Here is a 20,862-nt window from a genome sequence, read left to right as displayed (position 1 = left end):
CTGGTTCTTCTACTAATAATCCCCCCCGACTTATATCCACACCGAGATATTCACCAATCAAAGTAATAAAAATTCCACCTCCTATTATGCTATGTGGTCGCATCCCCCGAACCATAGCTGATAAATAATAACCCACACAATATGGTATACTTACAGCGCTTTGTGGGTCTCGAATACACATATGGTAAAACAAATCCTGTTCATTTACTTTTTCCTTGTTTTTACCCCTTTGTGTAATCGAATTAGCTAAAAACCTATGTATCACTCTTAATTCGGCTCTATCTATATCCAAATAAGAGTAATTTCCCCCTTTGAAACGGTGATGGCTTGTCATTTGACTCCACACACCGTGTGTATCAAAATTCTCATCTATCTTTCTACCGTTTAGTATCAATCCTCTACAATCGGCAGACGCTAACTCCTCAGGCGTATATATACGTAAAGCCTGAGCCATGTCCAGTAAAGACATGTGGCGCATCGAACCGCCTAACAAAAATCTAATAAAAGAACGATCGGTTAAACTAGCTACCCGGTCATTCAACTCTATACTACATAACAATTCTTCACACCATACTTTATATACAGGTCTGCGTATGGTGAATAAACATATCCAGTCATTAAAAGAAGAATTACCATACCTCTGTACAAGTAATTCCCTAATTGGCCCGGCCAATTCTACAGCTTCTAAGGGTCCCCATTCTATGACCCTCGGTACCTCAACAACCTTAGAATGAAGAGTATGCAAACCCCGTTGATATTTTAGATAATCTATCCAAAGTCTGTCAAATCTCAGGTTCGGGTGCAACTCTTCCAAGTGCATATCAGAAAAGGTCATGACTGGATGAGGTATATCCTGCTTGTAGTAGTTATCCACCTCCTGTTGTTCCAAATTCTCAGCAGGAGCATTGCGGGCTTGGGATGAAGATTCACCCCTTTCATTCGTTTTTCTTGAGTAATTCTTAGATAGCATCCTTCTCAACATGATTTTAGCAAAAAATTTGGTGATTAACGGTTAAAAATTGGGATTTTTGGGGGTGTTTTTCGGGTTTTTTCGGAGTATTTCGAGCTGTATTTTTGGGTGTGGAGTGTGAAACTGAGCTGTTGCAGCTCTTATTTTTTTTTCTGTAATCCGGTCCTCCCGCGAGTCGCGGGGATTTACCCTCCAAACTCCGCGAGTCGCGGAGTTGTTTTTTTTTTTTTTTTTTTTTTTTTTTTTTTTTTTTTAATCATTAACTTTTGAAACAATTAAGTACTTAATTTTAAAATTTTGTTTCCCTTGTTATTTAGGACGAGGTCGTTTCGGATCGATGTCCTAGTCCGTCCTTCGACAAAATTTTAAAATTTGTCTTTTTGTAGCGATTGTTTTAAAAGCTAAGATTTTTGGGTTTTTTCAATGTTTTTGGCATACTTTAATTCAATAAGATTAAAAATAATGATAATAAAAGTTCTCGTCCCTCCCTCGGGTAAAGCAATTTCGGTTCAAAGACCTAGTCTTCAACTTACGATGAATTTTAAAAATCATATTCTTAACTTAATGAGATAAAGTAAATTTTTGTTTTTAAAATCACACAACTTAAATATTAAATTCAAAATTAATATTAAAAATTCACACCAAACTTAAAATTTAAAATGCATAAAATTAAAAATTTATATTTTAAAAATTAAAAATTCACACCAAACTTAATTTAAAAATTTATAAATTCATACCAAACTTATATTAATTTTTCAAATATTTATAATTTTAAAAATATTGTTTTTACAAAGTTTACAATATTAATTTAAGATTTAAATATTAATTTTAAAAACATGGTAAAAATAAAATTAAAAATCTTTTTGTCTTTTTATCCCACTTTAATCAATCAAATATTATCAAAAATATGCGCCCCTCTTTTCGGTAAAGTAATTTCGGTTCCAAGACCTAATTTAACTCATGACGAATTTTTGAAATATTTTGGGTTGATTGTTTAAAGATATTTATACCTTAAGAATAAACGTTAAATTTCGCAGTGATGTAATAAATTTTTGAATGATATCAATAATTTCGGTCGCCAAACCTAATTTTATTCAATACCAATTTAATACTTTTTAGCGAACAAATTAGCGTTTATTATCAAAAGGTTAAAAATAAAAATAAAAATAAAAACTGTACAGACATACCTGTGAAATAGATTTCTTAGTTATATGATCTATCCCATTCATAAGATAGTCGGTTTAATTGGTTTTCCATGGCTACATAGGCGTAACCTCGAGCATTCAGTGTCTTTTCTTCTAAACATATGAACGGTCCGTCTCTGCATAAAGTAACAAATTCGGTATTTGAATAGGTTTGATTATTGGAACATTTACCTCCATGTGACCATTTTCCGCATTTGTGACATCTTTCTAGGTGTCGTGCTCTTCTTTTCGCTGCGGATTTTGATTTTCCTTTACCAAATTGTAACTTATTATCTTCGCATCTGGATTCTTTTCTAACTCCGTCCATTCTTTCTCTGATTACTGATACTATTTCACTCGGTAGTATGTTATTATTACGTTTAGTGATCAAAGCGTGTAGCATTAGACCATGGTTTAGTTCACAGGCAGTCTTCATTTCGTAAAAACCTAAAAAAATAAAAATTCAGAATGGGGGTAGAAGACTAGTTCTTTAGGGTCTGCTAGGGAAAGACCAATCGGGTTCCATTCTCGGAACTACACGAGAACAGAACAACTAACTCTAGATAGCATTTTCTTTTTAGAACATTTGAATCTCCCCACACTTAGGTAGCCGTGGTGTCAAAATTGTGATTAACTTCATCGTTAATTTCTCTTGGTCCATAATCAACTTGCATATCCGTGACTTTTTCTTTAAGCCATTGGTCGGATTCCTGTGTAATTTTCACAATTTCAACTAGTTTCTCCTTTTCTTTAGGTGATAGATTGGATACTAACCGGTTACATAACTTAAAGTTCCCCTTGGTTCTAGCATCGCGAATCCGTTTAATAAGTTTCTTCATTGAACTATTAATAACGGGATCATTTAATTTCGTATCAACAACGGGGTTCTTTGTTATCATGTCATCATTAGGTGTTACTTCATTTTCCCCACACTTAGGCGTTTCATTATTGCTAAGTATTACCGTTGGAGTTGGTAAAAACACATGGTTCTTACCAATTGTTTTTACTGGTTCAACGATTTTGGCTGGTGGAGATTTAGACTTTCGAATCATAAAGGTGATCGATTTGTCACCACTTTTAAGTGTCATTTTTCCATTTCCTACATCAAATAACGCCTTGGTGGACGCTAAGAATGGCCGACCTAAAATTAGAGGAATGTTTGGGTCCTCTTCTATGTCAATGACAATAAATTCGACTAGAAAGGTTAAATTGCCTACTTGAACGGGTAGGTTGTCAGCAATTCCAACGGGGTGCTTAATGGTTTGATCAAAGAGTCGAACACTCATATCCGTTGGACTTAACTTACCTACTCCTAATCTCTTATATAATGAAAGAGGCATAACACTTACACTTGCACCTAAATCTGCTAGTGCATCATACATGACACAATCACTAAGTAGACAGGGAACAATAAATTCACCCGGATCACCTACCCTAGGTGGAGGTTTTGGTGGAACTGTCTTCACCGGGTTTACTTCTACGGCTTTTGTTTCTTGTACTTTCTTATTCTTTCCAGAAGTATCACAATCTTTATTACTTATTACTTGCTCATACTCAACTCCTTTTCTTGGAAACGGGATGGGTGGTTTGTATGGTGCCACCACTGGCTTTACATACTCTGGTGGTGGTGGTGTAACTTCTTCATTGTTACTCTCATCTAAAACCTTCCCATCTTCTGGTGCTGGTTTTTCAGAATTCGTTGAAACCATATTAACATTCTCATTTCGAGGATTTACTTCAGTATTACTTGGTAGCTTTCCTTGTTCCCTCTCACTCATCATGCTAGCAAGAGTACCTACGTGTTTTTCTAGATTCAAAATGGAAGCTTGTTGAGTTCTTAATGACTGATCAAATCTCTCGTTCGTTTGGGTTTGAGTTTCAATAAATTGTGTTTGAGATTCAACTAGCTTGAATACCACGTCTTCCATATTTGACTTTTTCTCTTCGGTTTGTTGTTGTGGTTTATATAAGCCAGGTCTTTGTTGATTGAAAGTGTTGTTTTGAGTTGGTTGGTTATTCGGACCTTGTTGGTTATACCAGTTATTTTCGGGTCCTTTTGGATTGTAAAGAATGTTTTGATTTCGATTGAAGTTTAGCTTTGGCGGTTGATAATTATTTTGATAATTATTTCCAGGCCTTTGGTTCATATAGGAAACATTCTCTCGTTGTTCCAATGTTGGTTCAATGTGACAATCTTTCAATAAGTGTGGTCCACCGCATAGCTCACAACTGATTCGTATTGCGTGAATATCTTTATTCATCTTTTCCATTCGTCTTTCGAAAGCATCTATTTTTGCTGAAACGGAATCAAAGTCATGGCTAGAATCGGCTCTAGCCACTTTAGATGAACGAAAAATATCTTTTTATTGGTGCCACTCATGCGAGTGGGAGGCTGTGTTATCAATAATTTTGTAAGCTTCAGTTGCGGTTTTCTTCATAATGGAACCACCAACTGTTATGTCGATGTCTTTTCGTGTAGCAACGTTGACACCTTGGTAGAATATTTGTACTATTTGATAAGTGTCTAAACCGTGTTGAGGACATCCTCTCAACATCCTTCCGAATCTTGTCCACGCCTCATATAATGTTTCATTTGGCTTTTGTGTGAACGTAACAATTTCTCCTTGAAGTCTCACGGCTTTAGATGCCGGAAAGAATCTTTGAAGAAATTTTTCAACTAAGACATCCCATGTGTCAATCGCCCCTTCAGGTAACGATTCTAACCAATCTTTGGCTTCTCCTTTTAAAGTCCAAGGAAACAACATGAGATAGATCTGCTCATCTTCCACTTCTCGGATTTTGAATAGTGTACAAATTCTTTTAAACGTACGAAGGTGTTCGTTAGGATCTTCATTCGGTGCACCACTGAATTGGCATTGGTTAGTTACCATGTGTAGAATTTGTCCTTTGATTTCATAATCTGGCGCATTAACTTCTGGCTTAATAATGGCGTGACCTTGGCCCGTGCGTGTGGCTCTCATTCGATCTTCCATACTTAGAGGTTCCGTTACTTCCATAATTGAATTTGTTGAATACGAATCACTAGAGGATTCTGATTTAATGGTTTGTGGCTCAGGAGGAATAATTAGTGGTTCAAGATCTTGGAATTGTCCTTGAATATGTTCCGGGTTCTTAATTGTGAAGTCGGGTTCAAAAGATGGATTATCGGAAATTTGAGTTGGAGTTCTTGTTCGACTAGATGACGATTCTAAAGAAAAATCAACGGCGACAATATTTGCTAAATGTCTTGATCTAGTTACAGGTGGTGAACGTACAAAAGGTGGTGAACGTCTTGCTCGGTGCATTCACTGAATATCCTATTAGTTTTTAAAAGGAAAGAAAAATTATAATAAGTTATCCAATCAATAGACTTTTCTGATTTTGCCCACGTTTCGAATAGCCAAAAGATGCAGCAGAGGGGCAGGATTCGTTTGGTCTCAATATAATTGAGTACTGTTTGGCTCCAATAACCCGGTCCACGTACAAATCCAACTATTACTACGAACCAGAAAATTTTGATGTCTATCAATTTAACCACTCAAAATAAATTTTCGTAATTTTAAGAAATTTAGATAAGAAGTAGAATAAAAATCTATGTCCTAAAACTAGAATAGCGAGAAATAAGAAAGAAAAAGAATTCGTCGAAAAAGGTCGAAAAAGAAAAAATGGTTGAAAAATAAAAGGTGACGGAAAAATAAAAGAAACTTACAAAAACTTAAAAATACTTGACTAACCTAACCTTATTACTACAACTAACTTAAAATTATAATCGCAAATTGAAATTACTAATTGAAATGATAATTGATACATAGTAAAAGGTGTCTAAAAATATTAAAGCTTACAGGAAAAACTAAATCCCAAATGGAAATAACTTAAAAAGAAACTAAAACTTAAAAAGGCGTCGCAAAATTCTAAAGTACCTAAATCTTAGTCTAAAGAAAAAGCACTTAAGGAATTCTACGGCAAAGCCTAAAAATCTAGGAGTAAAAATAACTATAGCAAAAACTAAGTTTAAAATTAAATATGAGCTAAAAATACAAATATTACGCTACAATGATTAAAAAGGGACAAAATATAAAAATATACAAAAAGTTGTAAAAAGTACAATTTTTATAAAAATATTATTTTTATATTATTTTATTTAATAAAACTACTAATTTTACAATTTAATAAAACTAATTAATACTAAATACATAAATTAAATAAAAAGTAAAAGTAAAAATAAAACTAATAATAATAATAATAATAATTAGGGTTAAATAATAATAATAAATAATTAATAATCGTAATTAATGCAGGATTAGGGTTTTTTGTCGCCTGTCAGAGAATCTCCGCGACTTGCGGTATATAATGCTTCAAACCCCGCGACTCGCGGGGTTTCAAATTTCAGCTGACAGCTTTAAATTCGACGCGTTTTTTCTTTATTTTTTTTTTATTTTTTGTTTTATGATTTTAAATAAATAAAAGATATTAAAATAAAACTTATATTTTTATAAACTAAAATAAAAATAAAGAAACTTATAAAACTTAAATATTTAACAAAATCTTAAAAATAATTATATTTTTGTTTTTCTTTTTATATTTTCGAATAATTAAAACGTATTTTTACAAAAACGAATTTTTATAAAAGTAAACTAAAAATCTTTTTTTTTATATTAGCGTTGCACTTCCGGCTTTTAAGATAAGTCCCCGGCAGCGGCGCCAAAAATACTTGATGTTATGCGAGGTGTATATAAAATAGTTATTAATTTTAGCAGGAAATACTATTAAATACGATACAATTTTACACAAGATATTTATTTATTTATAGAATGGATATACTTAAACCTTGCTACAACACTTATAGGCAGTGTACCTAATCGTACAGTAGTGTAGTTTTTAGTAAGTCCGGTTCGTTCCACAGGGAAATCTTTAAACAAAGCTCAACGCTATATTAGTTTACTTTTATAAAAATACAAATATATATATAAGTAATATTATTATTATAAAGGGGGGTTTTTACCGTTTAATGACCGGTTTGTCGATTTTAAAACTTTAGTCGCAGTTAAAACCAAATGTAAAATATTAAAAATGAATACAAGACTTAAATTAAAGCGTAAAGTAAATAACGATAATGAAATTGCGAATAATAAAAGTGCGATAAAATAAACTTGCGATAATTAAAAAGTATGATAATTAAAAGTGCGATTAAATAAAATAACAATAAATAAAAGTGCGATAATTAGAAGTGAAATTAAATATAAAATAAAGGAAATTAACTATGAAATAAAAGAATTATGCTTATTTAAACTTCCGTAATCATGATGTTTGACGTGTTGATTTTAGTTTTATGCCCATGGGTTAATTGTCCTTTGTCCTGGATTATTCAATATGTCCGTCTGGTTTTTGTCCATAACAGTCCATCAGTCATAAATATAAAGTGCGAGTGTCCTCGTCAAATTATTATTATACCCGAAGTTAAATATTCCAACTAATTGGGGATTCGAATTGTAACAAGGTTTTAATACTTTGTTTAATGAATACACTAGGTTATCGACTGCGTGTAAACCAAGGTTTTACTACTTTGTTAACAATTACACCAATTACCCTTGAATGTAATTTCACCCCTGTTTTAATTATTCTAGTGGCTATTAATCCATTCCCGTGTCCGGTTAAATGAACGATTATTCGTACATATAAATACCCCGCCCATCGTGTCCGATTGAGTGTATATGGTAATTTATAGGGACGCCCAATTGTAAATCTTTATATTAACATTAACAAACTTTCATTTAGTTAAACAAATATAAAGCCCATTAATAGCCCATAGTCTAATTTCCACAAGTGTCGTTCTTTTGTCCAAACCCCAATTATGGTACAAAGCCCAATTACCCAATTTTAGTAATTAGCCCAACATCATGATTACTTCGTTTTAAATAAGCATAATAATAACTTAGCTACGAGACATTAATATAAAAAGGTTGAACATAACTTACAATGATTTAAAAATAGCGTAGCGTTACACGGACAGAATTTCGACTTACACCCTTACAATATTCGCTAACATACCCTTATTATTAGAATTATAATTAAAATTAAAATTAAAATATAAATTATATATATATATATATATATATATATATATATCGTATATATGAGAGTAGAGAGAAATAGAATATGAAATTTTGATCAGAATTCGGTTTGCTTTATAGGGATTTTTGATTTTTTGGGCTCCGCGACTCGCGGTGAATTTTGCCTTCAAACTCCGCGAGTCGCGGAGTTTGAAATTCCAGATCACATCTTGGAGTCTTTCTCTGCCGACGGTTTTTATTATATATATAATATATATATAATTAATATAATTAATTATATATTATATTATATTTATATACATAGTTAACTTGTAATTTTTAGTCCGTTGCGTCGAGCGTTAAGAGTTGACTCTGGTCCCGGTTCCGGATTTTCGAACGTCCTTGCGTACAATTTTATATTTTGTACTTTGCGTTTTGAATCTTGTACTCTTGTAATTTCGAGACGTTTCTTATCAATAATTGGAACCTTTTTGATTGTCTTTTGTACTTTTGAGCTTTTTGGTCGTTTGCGTCTTCAATTCGTCGAATCTGTCTTTTGTCTTCACTTTTTATTATTTAAACGAATATCACTTGTAAATAGAACAATTGCAACTAAAAGCTTGTCTTTCTTGAGGAATAATGCTATGAAATATATGTTCGTTTTTAGCATTATCACGATCGATACCACATCGGGTCAATATATGATATGGGTTTAAGTTCGGGCGTTCGATGCCATGTCATGTATGTGTGTGGGCGTGTATAGTGGGTTTAAAGTTCGGGCGTTCGATACCACATTACACGTGACGGGTGGGTTTTAAGTTCGGGCGATCGATACCACTCCGGGGTTAGTGTTATAATTCGTTGTACGCTAACGGTTGTTGGGAACACCGATGGGAAATTTGAAGTACCATTCCTTTATACTATTGGTTAACCATGGTTATGTGTTTGTAGTGTGGCACTTTATATTATTCGAGTTATATGTGCTATCGTTTGTGCTAGCTTGTGGTCTTGGAGATTTTAGCGTTATACCTTGCGTTGGTATGTCATTTAAATTGCTAGCGTGTATGAGGTAATTGTGTATGTGATTGCAAGTAAGTAGGTTATATATGTACGTGTATAATTATTGCATTCACTAAGCGTTAGCTTACCCTCTCGTTGTTTACCTTTTTAGGATCCGGCTTGGATAAGGGCAAAGGTATTCGCTTGGATTAGTGGCTCTCGGGGGTGTTAGCTTTTTGGAAGTTCGACCAAGATTTGGGTAGTTTAACCCCAAACTCCATGCTCTAGTGACGTTTGGCAATTAAACTTTTTGTGGTCGAAACTCGTATTTCGTACTTAATGGTATTTTGGGCGTATGTGGGCCCCGCAATGTAAAACTCGTTTTATCATTGATTCGTGCTTGTTTTACTTATACTAATATGATGTGAAAAACATTTCATCTAAAAATGATGGGAAATGTTAGATCTTTTTACGAAAATGGAACAATTTGGACAGCGGGCTGCCAGGCCCTGTGCGCGCCGCGCACCCCTCACCCAGCTTGGGCAAGCCTGCTTCGAATTTTTTTTTATTTCGCAGTTTTGGTTGGTTAACGGGTTGGGTCGTTACAAAATAATTCAAAATTATTTAATTTTAATAATTAAAATAATTATTAATAAGATTTAATAATTATAATTAATTAATAAGATTTAATTTTAATTTAAAATTATTTGGATTAATGACATCACTCACCATGTCTAGATTTTTTTCTTTGTTTTTTAATTTTTTTTAACAAAGGAATTAGCTTAATAATGACACCATCATTATAGAATTTTAATAGAAACTATAGATAACCACTCACTTGTGTGTAAAATACCGTCTGCAATAATTGTTATATTTATTAAGGGCTATGTTTAGAAAATCGTTATTATTATTATTATTATTATTATTATTATTATTATTATTATTATTATTATTATTATTATTATTATTATTATTATTATTATTAATATTCATACAAAATTTATTATTTGAAATATTTTTGTTAATATAATATTATTTAAAGTATTTTTGTGTTAGCTGTTTTGCTTTTATTTGTATAAATTTTTCTCTTTAAAGTTAGAAAATTTTCATAAATTTTACATGAATAATTGAAATATTATGTATGTTAAATGTTAACAAATTTATGAATGATTCTTCAGAATGTATATATATTTAAAAGTTATAAAATCTGTGTAAACCAACATAAATAGTTTCCCTTTTTGAAATTGCATATATTTTACCATAATATAATAATAGTAGGGAAACTTGCATAAATAATTCAATCGAAATTATGTTAAATAGTTACTTCATATAATATTTATTTATATAAAATATAAAACTTGTACAATTGCTTTTACACTATATTTTTTAAAATGTTATGAAATTGTAACTTATGTGAATATGTTAACTTTTAGTTTTGTAGTTTTGTATAATAATTCATGTTCAACATTTTTCTTATTTCGTAATGATTTTATATAGTTTGATTAAAAATAAAAATTATAATAATTAATGATTAATTATATTTAGTAGACATAATAACAAAAAAGTTTTTAGTGTATTTGTTGGGTAAAGAGTTTTACCCGGTAATATTAATTAAAAAATTAATAAAAAATAAAAACAGAACAACGACTACAACCGCGTCCTACGGTCTCATAAACAACTACAAATCTAGCTAGAACCTTTTTTTTTGAAACGCAAGCAGATTTATTACTAAATGTACACATCCGATAAACGTATCATGTATTGATGTATATATGTTATATTTGATAGTACAAGTGTATCCTAAGACATTTTGGTACTTATACATGTTCATTCGTACTCGTAAACTCGATAAATCTCAATTATAAAAATCATCCATCCCAAATCCGTCCCTAATATTCTGATTTACCGACGGATTAGGGACAACCTAATATTTATATATTTTTTTAAATTACGATTTAGACGAAAACGCATAGACACTTATTCCTAAATGCATCTATATTAGTTAACAAACATTTTTAAAATTATTAAGTAGCTTATAAATGCAAACACCCGTACGGGTATACATATATTCACTAACAACGATTATGGAACCTATATCAAAAACACAAGATCGAAGGAATAGATGCGACAAACGTATCATGTATTGATGTATATATGATATATTTGATAGTATAAGTGTATTTCAAGACATTTTAGTACTTATACGTGTTCATTCATGCTCGTAAACTCGATAAAACCTTAATTATAAAAAAACATCCGTCCCTAATCCGTCCCTAATATGATGATTTTACCGACGGATTAGTGACGAATTTATGGACGAAGCAAATCCGTTGGAAATCCGTCGCAAAGCATTATATTTAGGGACGGATTACGAACGGATTTATGGACATAGCTAATCCGTTGGTAATCCGTCGCAAAACTTATATTTAGGGACAGATTACCGACGGACGAGTTACCGTAGTTAATCCGTCGCTAAACCGTCGCAAATGTGGGTTCGTTGGAAACTCGTCAAAAATCCGTCGGTATTTAGGGACGGAATTTTTTATCGTCGCAAATCCGTAGGCAATTATAGATTTTCTAGTAGTGCCATGAAACAACCACGAGGAGCAGCACAATGCATAACTAACAAAACCAATGCTACCAACGATACACCTAGACCATGACATAACAAGAACTTTTCAACTACAACCAGCCGATTTCATGCCAAACGAGATCGGAGTATAAGTTTTTAGTATTCAACATAAAAGTTTACGGACTATATCTTCTTTTACAAATATAGTGTTAGACATTAAAAACACGTCTTGAGAAATAAACAAGTTAATCACTACAATCCTTCTTTAAACCTCAAGTGAATGCATAAAGCTTTTATTGCCGGTCTCTATATATAGAGTTTTAAATTATCGAGTTAATCTTCAACCATTTCATTTATTATAATGTTCTTGAACTCTCTCTTCGGTTCTATCTATCCCTCAATCTCACTACTCTATATTTGACTCACCAATCTAAAAATTTGTTGATAACGAAATGGATTGAAACACTCTAACGACAGAAAGATTAAACTAGAAATGACGAATAATGCAATTCGCATTAAAAAGGATATGTCGACTATACAATAGCGGTTCAAATTTCAATATTTGTGTGTACAACTGTACATTACAAAAGCTCTAGCGATAGTGATGGTGGATTATTATTTATCAATCGAGGAATATCTTTTAGTTTGTTCAGGAAAAAATGTCCATTCTTTTAGCAGATTATCTAGTGATATACTATAAAAAATATCACCGGCTATACTGTATATTATTGTGCTTCAAATATTTACACTGCTTATTTACGTGGTTTACAACTGCGCATGCTTATCATGGATAGTAAGAATATTTGCTACTTTAAATTCAAAACCGTTGAAGGGATGGATAATGTGATTCAACAAGGGCCATGGATTGTTAATGGAAAACCATTGTTTGTGGCTAAATGGACTCCTGATGTGGATATTGTGAATGTTGAACCAGCTAAATTGCCACTATGGGTTAAAATGACTAATGTTCCTTTGGAAGCATGGAATAATAAGGGAATTAGTGCTATTGCTAGCAAAGTTGGTAAGCCTATTCAAATGGATACCACAACTGCTACTATGTGTAATAAGGGAGCTGGTAGGGCAAATTATGCAAGGGTTATGGTTGAGGTAGAGGCAATTAAGGGGTATGTTGACTGTGTTGATATTCATTACAAAGATAAGTTGAATGTTACAAAAGGAATAAAGAAGGTGAATATGTGTAGCCATTGTGCTTTTTTTGGTCATAATCATGACTTGTGTAAGGTTAGACCAAGAACACAAGAAGAAATTATGGAGAAATAGAGGAATAATGGTGTTAAGAAAAGTGATGATGGGTTTGTGATGATTCAGAAGAAAAAGAAGGTTGCAAAGAAGAATCTTCAAGCTGATGAAACAAAGAAAGTTACTGTGAAACAAGTATATGTTCCAAAACAAGTGATTCAAAAGAACAAAAGTCCAATGAAGTAATGGACTCTTAATAAACAGAATGAGCAAGAGTTAGAAAGAAGCATGAATAAGTATGTTGTTTTATCAGAGGATGATAGTGAGGTTGGTAACAATGAAGGAGGTGATTTGAATGTGAGTATCAGTTCTAATAGTGATGAAGATGTTATCAATAATGATCAGAGTATGTTTATTGCAGTAGGGGCTAATGAATTGGATGGTAAAGGGCCAGGGGTGCTGGATGAAACATATTAAGATGGATTTTAAGATTGCTAATTGGAACATTAGAGGTATGTGTCACTTAAATAAACAAGATGAATTGAAGAAATTTATTAGTGAAGAAAAGATTAGTGTATGTGCTATTTTAGAAACTCATTTAAAGCCATCTAATATTTCTTCTGTATGCAATTATGTTTTTGGGGTTTGGAATTGGCAGTCAAATGTTACTTTAAGTCCTAATAGCTGTAGAATCATTGTGGGATGGGATAGCAATAAAGTGAATGTAATGATTCTTCAGGTTGCAAGACAAAGTATATTTTGCCTCATTGAATCTGTTGACAAGAGTATTAAGACATTTTGTAGTTTTATCTATGGTAGTAATGGTGGTAGGGAAAGACAGATTCTATGGAATGATTTAAAAGGTCAGGCTACCATAGCTAATGGACAATCATGGATTCTTATGGGGGATTTCAACATTATTAGAAGTGCAGCAAAGTGTAGTTCAGGCTGCTCTCATGCTAATGATGAAATGCAGGAATTCAATGAGTGCATTAATGAGATTGAAGTTGATGATATGGGTTGTAATGGGTTCTTCTTTACTTGGACTAAATCTCTACAGAATCCAAATTGTCGGACATTAAAGAATCTGGATAGGATTATGAGCAATGAAAAATTTCTGGAAAACTTTTCTCAAGCTACTGGAAATTTTTTGCCTTATTTGATATCTGATCATAGTCCTGCAATTGTTAACTTTCCATGTGCAGTCCCAAAAAGGAGGAAATCATTTAGATTCATGAATCATCTGGCTGGGAAGGAGGATTTTTTAAATATTGTGAAGCATGGCTGGTTAATTCAAGTCCAGGGATGTAAAATGTTTCAAGTTGTTACAAAGTTAAAGAAGCTTAAGAGAGATCTCAATAAACTGAATTGGGATAATGGGAATGTTTTTGATAAAGTTAAAGAATTAAGAGCAAATCTCAAGAAGAGTCAAGAAGATGTTGATAAGAATCCACATGATCCTATTTTAAAAGCAGCCTCTTCAAAGTTATATATGGATTATCAGCAGGCTAAACAAGATGAAATTACCATTTTAAAACAAAAGGTCAAAATCCAATGGTTGTCTGAGGGAGATAAGAACAATAAATTCTTTCATAGTGTTTTAAAAAGTAGGAAACAGAAGAATAGGATTGAATCTATATGTGATGAGAATGGGACAAGTTATAGTGGTGATCAAGTTGCTGGTCAATTTGTTTCTCATTTTCAGGACTTTCTGGGTAAAAGTAGGTTATGTAGTCCTGTTGCAGATCTGGGTGATATTTTTAGTACAAGGCTAAGTAGAAGTGAAGCCGAAGATATGATTTGTTCTGTTTCTGATAGTGAAATCAAGAATGCTATGTTTGATATAGATGATGACAAGGCTGCAGGTCCTGATGGCTATTCTGCATTGTTCTTTAAAAAATCATGGGATATTATTGGTCAGGATATATGTGATGCAGTGAAGAAATTTTTTGATAATGGCAAGTTACTAAAAGAGATTAATGCTACTTTAATAGCATTGATCCCTAAAATGGATACACCTTATAAAGTGTCAGATTTCAGACCCATAGCATGCTGCAATATATTGTACAAATGCATAAGCAAAATTATTATAAATAGATTGAAAGGTGGTCTGAAAAAGTTAGTTGAATGCAATCAGAGTGCATTCATTTCAGGGAGATCAATTCATGATAATATCCTGGTGGCTCAAGAATTATTAAGGGGTTACAATAGAATTAGAGGTGCTAGGAGGTGTGCTTTGAAAATAGATATTCAAAAAGCCTATGATACAGTAAATTGGAACTTTATGGCAGATATTTTGAAGAAGTTTGGCTTTCACAAGAGAATGGTGGATTGGATCATGACCTGTGTATCTAATACATCTTTTTCTATTTGTATCAATGGGGAAGTTAAAGGGTATTTTAGAGGTAAAAGGGGGCTCAGACAGGGGGATCCCATGTCTCCTTATTTTGTTTACTTTGGTGATGGAGGTTTTCAATTTAGTTTTGAAGAAGAACATTAAGAACAATCCAAGTTTCAAATACCATCACAAGTGTAAACAGATGCATCTAACATACATTTGCTTTGCTGATGACCTTTTGGTGTTATGCCATGGAGATAAGCATTCAGTTGGGGTCATTAGGCAAAGCTTGGATGAATTTGGGCAGACTTCTGGTTTACTTCCTAATCTAAATAAAAGTACCATTTTCTTTGGGAGTATTCCCCTTAATATTCAAAATGATATTATTCAAGTTTTGCCTTTTACTGTTGGTAAACTGCCTTTGAAGTATCTAGGGGTTCCTTTGTTGGCCAAGAAGCTTAGTATCAATGATTGTAAATGTTTGGTGGATAGAGTCAGAAATAAGGGGAATAATTGGAGGCATAAAAAGCTATCATATGCAGGAAGATTGGGCTTCAGTTTACTTAATTCCCAGTGGGACCATTGATGCTATTGATAAATGCCTTAAGGGTTTTCTATGGTGTCAATCAGATAACTCTAAAGGAAAAGCCAAAGTTGCTTGGAAAAAGGTCTGCTTGCCAAAGGATCAAGGAGGTCTAGGTATTAAACCCTTAAAGGTTTGGAATGAGACTCTGCTTTTCAATCATATTTGGAGAATTTTAACACAAAAAGATTCATTGTGGAGCAAATAGGTCAATATAGTCAAGTTAAAAGGTGGCAGTTTGTGGGATGCTAAGATTGGTTATAATGACAGCTGGGGATGGAAATTCTTAATGGAATTGAAGAAAAAGGTGAAGCCTCGTGTTTCAATGGAGAATAATAATGGTGTTATTGAATACTTGTGGATTACTAATGAAGGAAAGAAAGTAAAATTTTCTACAAGTCAAGTTTGGTGTGACTTTAGAAACAATGGCCCCAAGATTGTATGGCATCATGTTGTTTGGTTTAGGTATTTTGACCCTAAACATGCTTTTATTCTATGGCTTGCTATGTTAAAGAGGCTGAATACTCAAGACAGGATTCAAAGATGGTTACCAAATCAGGTTTTGAAATGTGTATTATGTGATCAATGTAGCGATTCAATTGAGCATTTGTTTTTTAGTTACAAGTATAGTAAAGAGGTCTGGAACAAAATGAAAGAAAGGTTAATATTTAGAGGTCTGCCTGATAATGTTAATGATGTTGTTCACAGACTAGCCCAGTACCCATACAGGAACAATATCTGGAGTATTTTAAACAGAATGGTGGTTGTAGCTTGCGTGTATTTCCTATGGTAAGAAAGAAATGGGAGAGTCTTTAATCGAAAAAGACATTCTGTTGAAGAGGTTATTGATTGCATTATCAATTATATTCGATTAAAGTTGTTATTGGTGAAAGTGAAGAAATCTGGTGCCACTCTGCAGGTTGCTTCTAAGTGGAAGTTGAATTTGGTGGACTGCAGATTCACTTTAGTTTGATTGGATTGTATTTTTGGTTTGTATCTGATTCTGGCTTTTGTAGTTTGTATTTTCTTGTTGTTTGTGGTTTGTTGTTGGCCGTGGGTATATCCAGGCTATGTATCTTTTGAAAATTAATATATTTGATGTTTGCCGGAAAAAAAAAACTGCGCATGCTCACGATGCTTTTAAAGGTGTTTGGATTTGAGTTTAACAAAATATATTATATATTTTATATAATCAAAATCAGATAATCGTGTGTACTAAAATATGTTTTAAATTAATGATGTTTGGATTGATTACAATGTTTTGATATGGCAATGGTCAAACAATTACTCCGTAGTTTTTAGGTGTTTTGTAAATCGAACTATTTGTAAATCGGATTATTCGATAAATTAACTAGTAACTAAAAGAAAAGTAGGTGGAAAGTGAAAAATTGATCATAGGTGACATACTTTTTCGTTTTTACGTTTGAAATATCTCAAATCGCAACTAATATTTAAATTTTAAGCTTAACTTGTCAAGCAAGATTAATTAATTATTTACGATTTAAATATGTAATAAGCAAATAATCTTATTCTGAAGCAAACACCCCGCAAACGAACGCAATTGGATAATTCAAATGCGTTCATTTCATAAAACACGTATGGGTTGTATGAATTTGCATTTTGAAAATTGTTTATGCGTTTTAAATAATTATAATCAGATAATCAGTCATATGAAATCATGTTTTAAAATTAATGGTAATTGCACTTGATTGAGCTCTTTGATAATGCAATAATCATATAGTTATTTTCTTGGTACATGACAAATCGGATTATTTAAAAAAATCAACATGCAATTGGGGGGGGGGTCAGTATTTGGTTTAAAACTGTTTAACCAGAAAACCAAACCAGAAAAACTCAAATCGAATTTGAAAAATGGTTTTCGGATCGAGTAAAAACCGAAACCTAATTTGAATTCGATTTCAGTTTTGAAAATACCGAATTCGGTTAAACCGAAAACCATATTTGTGACGACCCGAAAATTTTCGACCAAATTTAAACTTAATCTTTATATGATTTCGACAAGATAAGCAAAGTCTGTAATGTTGAGTCTCGAAAATTTTGAAACTATGTTCATATATTCAATCACCCTTTTGACTATACTCAACGATTCACGAACATTTATGTACATATAGATATGTATATACAATATATAGTTATAATAATTGAAAACGTTAACAAAGTATTAGATGTATAATACTTTATATGAACGTATTTGTTTCAATATATGTTTAACATATTCATCGAAGGAATTAAAAGATAATATCAAATGATTGAATTATCAGATACATTGTGATATGATTACGAGCCTCTGTTGTGAGGTCCACGTTGATTTGAGAAATCATTTCATTTTAACGGCATACGGAATAAATGGTAAAGTAATCTACGAGTGAGAACAAAGTGTCAAATAACGAGATTTAGACAAAAGTTAGTGGAGAACTAAATTTCATAATATTCTATTGATTTAATTTCAAACGTGCGAAAACGTTTTTAGATATAATAGGAATTGATTGTTAAAATGTTTTTGACTTAATTTGAATATATATTTTACAAAGTGATAAAATATAATATTAACTTGGTCATAAAACGTTTTGATTTAAAACAATATTATTAAATATACTTTGATAAATAACGAGAAAATGATTTATTATAAAGACTTAATATATTATTAAATATATATTAATGAATAACGAGACGAGGAATTAAAGAAGCAAATGACCAAAACACTCGAATGTTAAAGTGACATTTCGAGTAATATAGTTTATTGTTAATTTAAGTCTATATTTTGACAAAGGTATGAGTCACGAAACTTAAAGTACAAGTTTTCTAAGTGTACGAAAGGACGTTCAAAAATCCGGAATCGAAACATAAACCGAGTATCAACGTACGAGTCAACGGACCTAAAATTACAAGTCAACTATGTACATGAATATAATATATATATATATATATATATATATATATATATATATATATATATATATATATATATATATATATATATATATATATATATATATATATATATATATAAATTATATATATTATATATAAATAATAATATGTCGACAAACAAGAAAACAAAAAAATTGTGAGCTGGATTTTGGGGCCATGCGATCGCATGGGAAATAGGCATAACACCCATGCGATCGCATGGGGGTCAGGAATCAGAATTCTTCTATAAATAGCCCAGGTTTCTGCCGAATCCATTACAATTCAATCTCTTTCTTTCTCTCAATATTTATATTTATATTTATTATTATTATTATTATTATTATTATTATTATTATTATTATTATTATTATTATTATTATTATTATTATTATTATTATTATTATTATTATTATAAATCTTATTGTTATTATTAGTATTATTATACATAAAATACTACGACGAGGTTATGAGCAAGTTATTTTCAAAACAAGCTTTTCGAGCGGGATAGAGCTAAGGAAATTATGAGTTATAGCTAAGGAGGTGATGGGTATTATTCGGGTTTATTGCTCGTGAGGTTAAACTAGTGTTTATCATTTCCGTTGCGTCTACGTACTTTCCTGCAATATTGAATCACAATATTGATACGTGAGCATTCATATCTTACCTTTTATATATTAATAGTGTATCCATGTCTAGTGCTCGAGTATATATGTTTATACATGCTTGTATGCTAAATTTCATCGTCAGATAGTTTATGATGAATCACGAATTTAATACATATACTACTGATATAAGGTATATGATATGCATGTTATTGAAAAGCTGGCGAAAAATTAATAACTTTTCATTTAGGAATCGCGTGATTTCGATGAACGAATTAAAAGTTATGGTCAACTGAATTATGATTGACGTTAATTGAAATTGCTTTTTGAATCTACAATTTAAACAACTTATTTATAAGATTAATAAATTGGATTTTTGGATATTACTAGTTGAGTAAATGAATTCTTATATAAGACACGTCTCGTTTTGCTAAACAATTGTCAAAGTTGACTCTTTGAGATGACTTTTGTTAACTTTTGCATGTCGGTCTCGAGCATTAGCATTGTGATACACTATGACCCAACCTAGCTTGTTAGACCTGTATTGACCAACATATGTTCTCTAGGTTGAGATCTACGGTTATTTTGCATTCCGAATTTTGGTCACATTTCGGTGAATGACCTTATGTGCTGCTAAGGTGAGTTTATAGATTCCCTTTTTAAATGCTTTAAATATTTTTGGGCTGAGAATACATGCACTTTATTTTATATGCAATGGACACAAGTATTTACATACTTAATTCTACACTGAGTTTGAACCAAAAATCCCTTAGCTTTGGTAACTAGAAGCTGCTGGTTATAAGAACTGGTGGGCGCGAATAGTTGTATATGGATCCATAGGGCTTGACATCCCCGTCTGTTCCAGGTATAGAAACCCTAGCCTGAACTATAAAACAGACGTATACTATTTGAGTTTAGTACACGTTGGATTGCATGTATTGTACATGTTGGTTGCATGTATGTTAAAACAGGGTACTTATTATAACGTTAAAGTTTAGTTACCAGGGTGCTCAATCTTGTAGAATAATTTGATAAAAGTTTCTGGATGAAACAACTGAAATCTTGTGATCCACCCTTATATACAGATTATGCGCAACATTAAAACTATGAACTCATCAACCTTTGTGTTGACACTTTTAAGCATGTTTATTCTCAGGTTTCTAGAAGTCTTCCACTGTTTGCTTATATGTTATACAAGCTATGTGCATGGAGTCATACATGCTTTATTCGAGAAAACGTTGTATTCACAAAATCATCACCATGTATCTTATTTTGACTGCATTGTCAACGGATGTAGTATTATAAACTATTATTTACAGTGATTGTCTATATGTAGAAATCATCAAATGTCAAGAACCTTAGAATTTGATATTCATTTATGGTGTGCCTTTTCAAAAGAATGCAATGTTTACAAAATGTATCATGTAGAGGTC

At 32.0% G+C, this 20,862-nt stretch overlaps 1 non-coding gene across 1 annotated transcript; it reads left to right on the top strand.

Moving 5' to 3' along the window:
- Positions 1–4,680: 4,680 nt before the first annotated feature.
- Positions 4,681–4,787, top strand: LOC139846183 (small nucleolar RNA R71). The gene has a single exon (XR_011758919.1). It is a non-coding gene; the product is annotated as a small nucleolar RNA R71 (small nucleolar RNA).
- The last annotated feature ends 16,075 nt before the right edge of the window (positions 4,788–20,862 follow it).

This window comes from Rutidosis leptorrhynchoides, chromosome 4 (genome assembly GCF_046630445.1).
Source record: "Rutidosis leptorrhynchoides isolate AG116_Rl617_1_P2 chromosome 4, CSIRO_AGI_Rlap_v1, whole genome shotgun sequence".
In the NCBI taxonomy this organism is placed as follows: domain Eukaryota; kingdom Viridiplantae; phylum Streptophyta; class Magnoliopsida; order Asterales; family Asteraceae; genus Rutidosis; species Rutidosis leptorrhynchoides.
The sequence above is the reverse complement of the archived record's forward strand: the minus strand, read 5'-3'. Positions and strand labels throughout refer to the sequence as shown.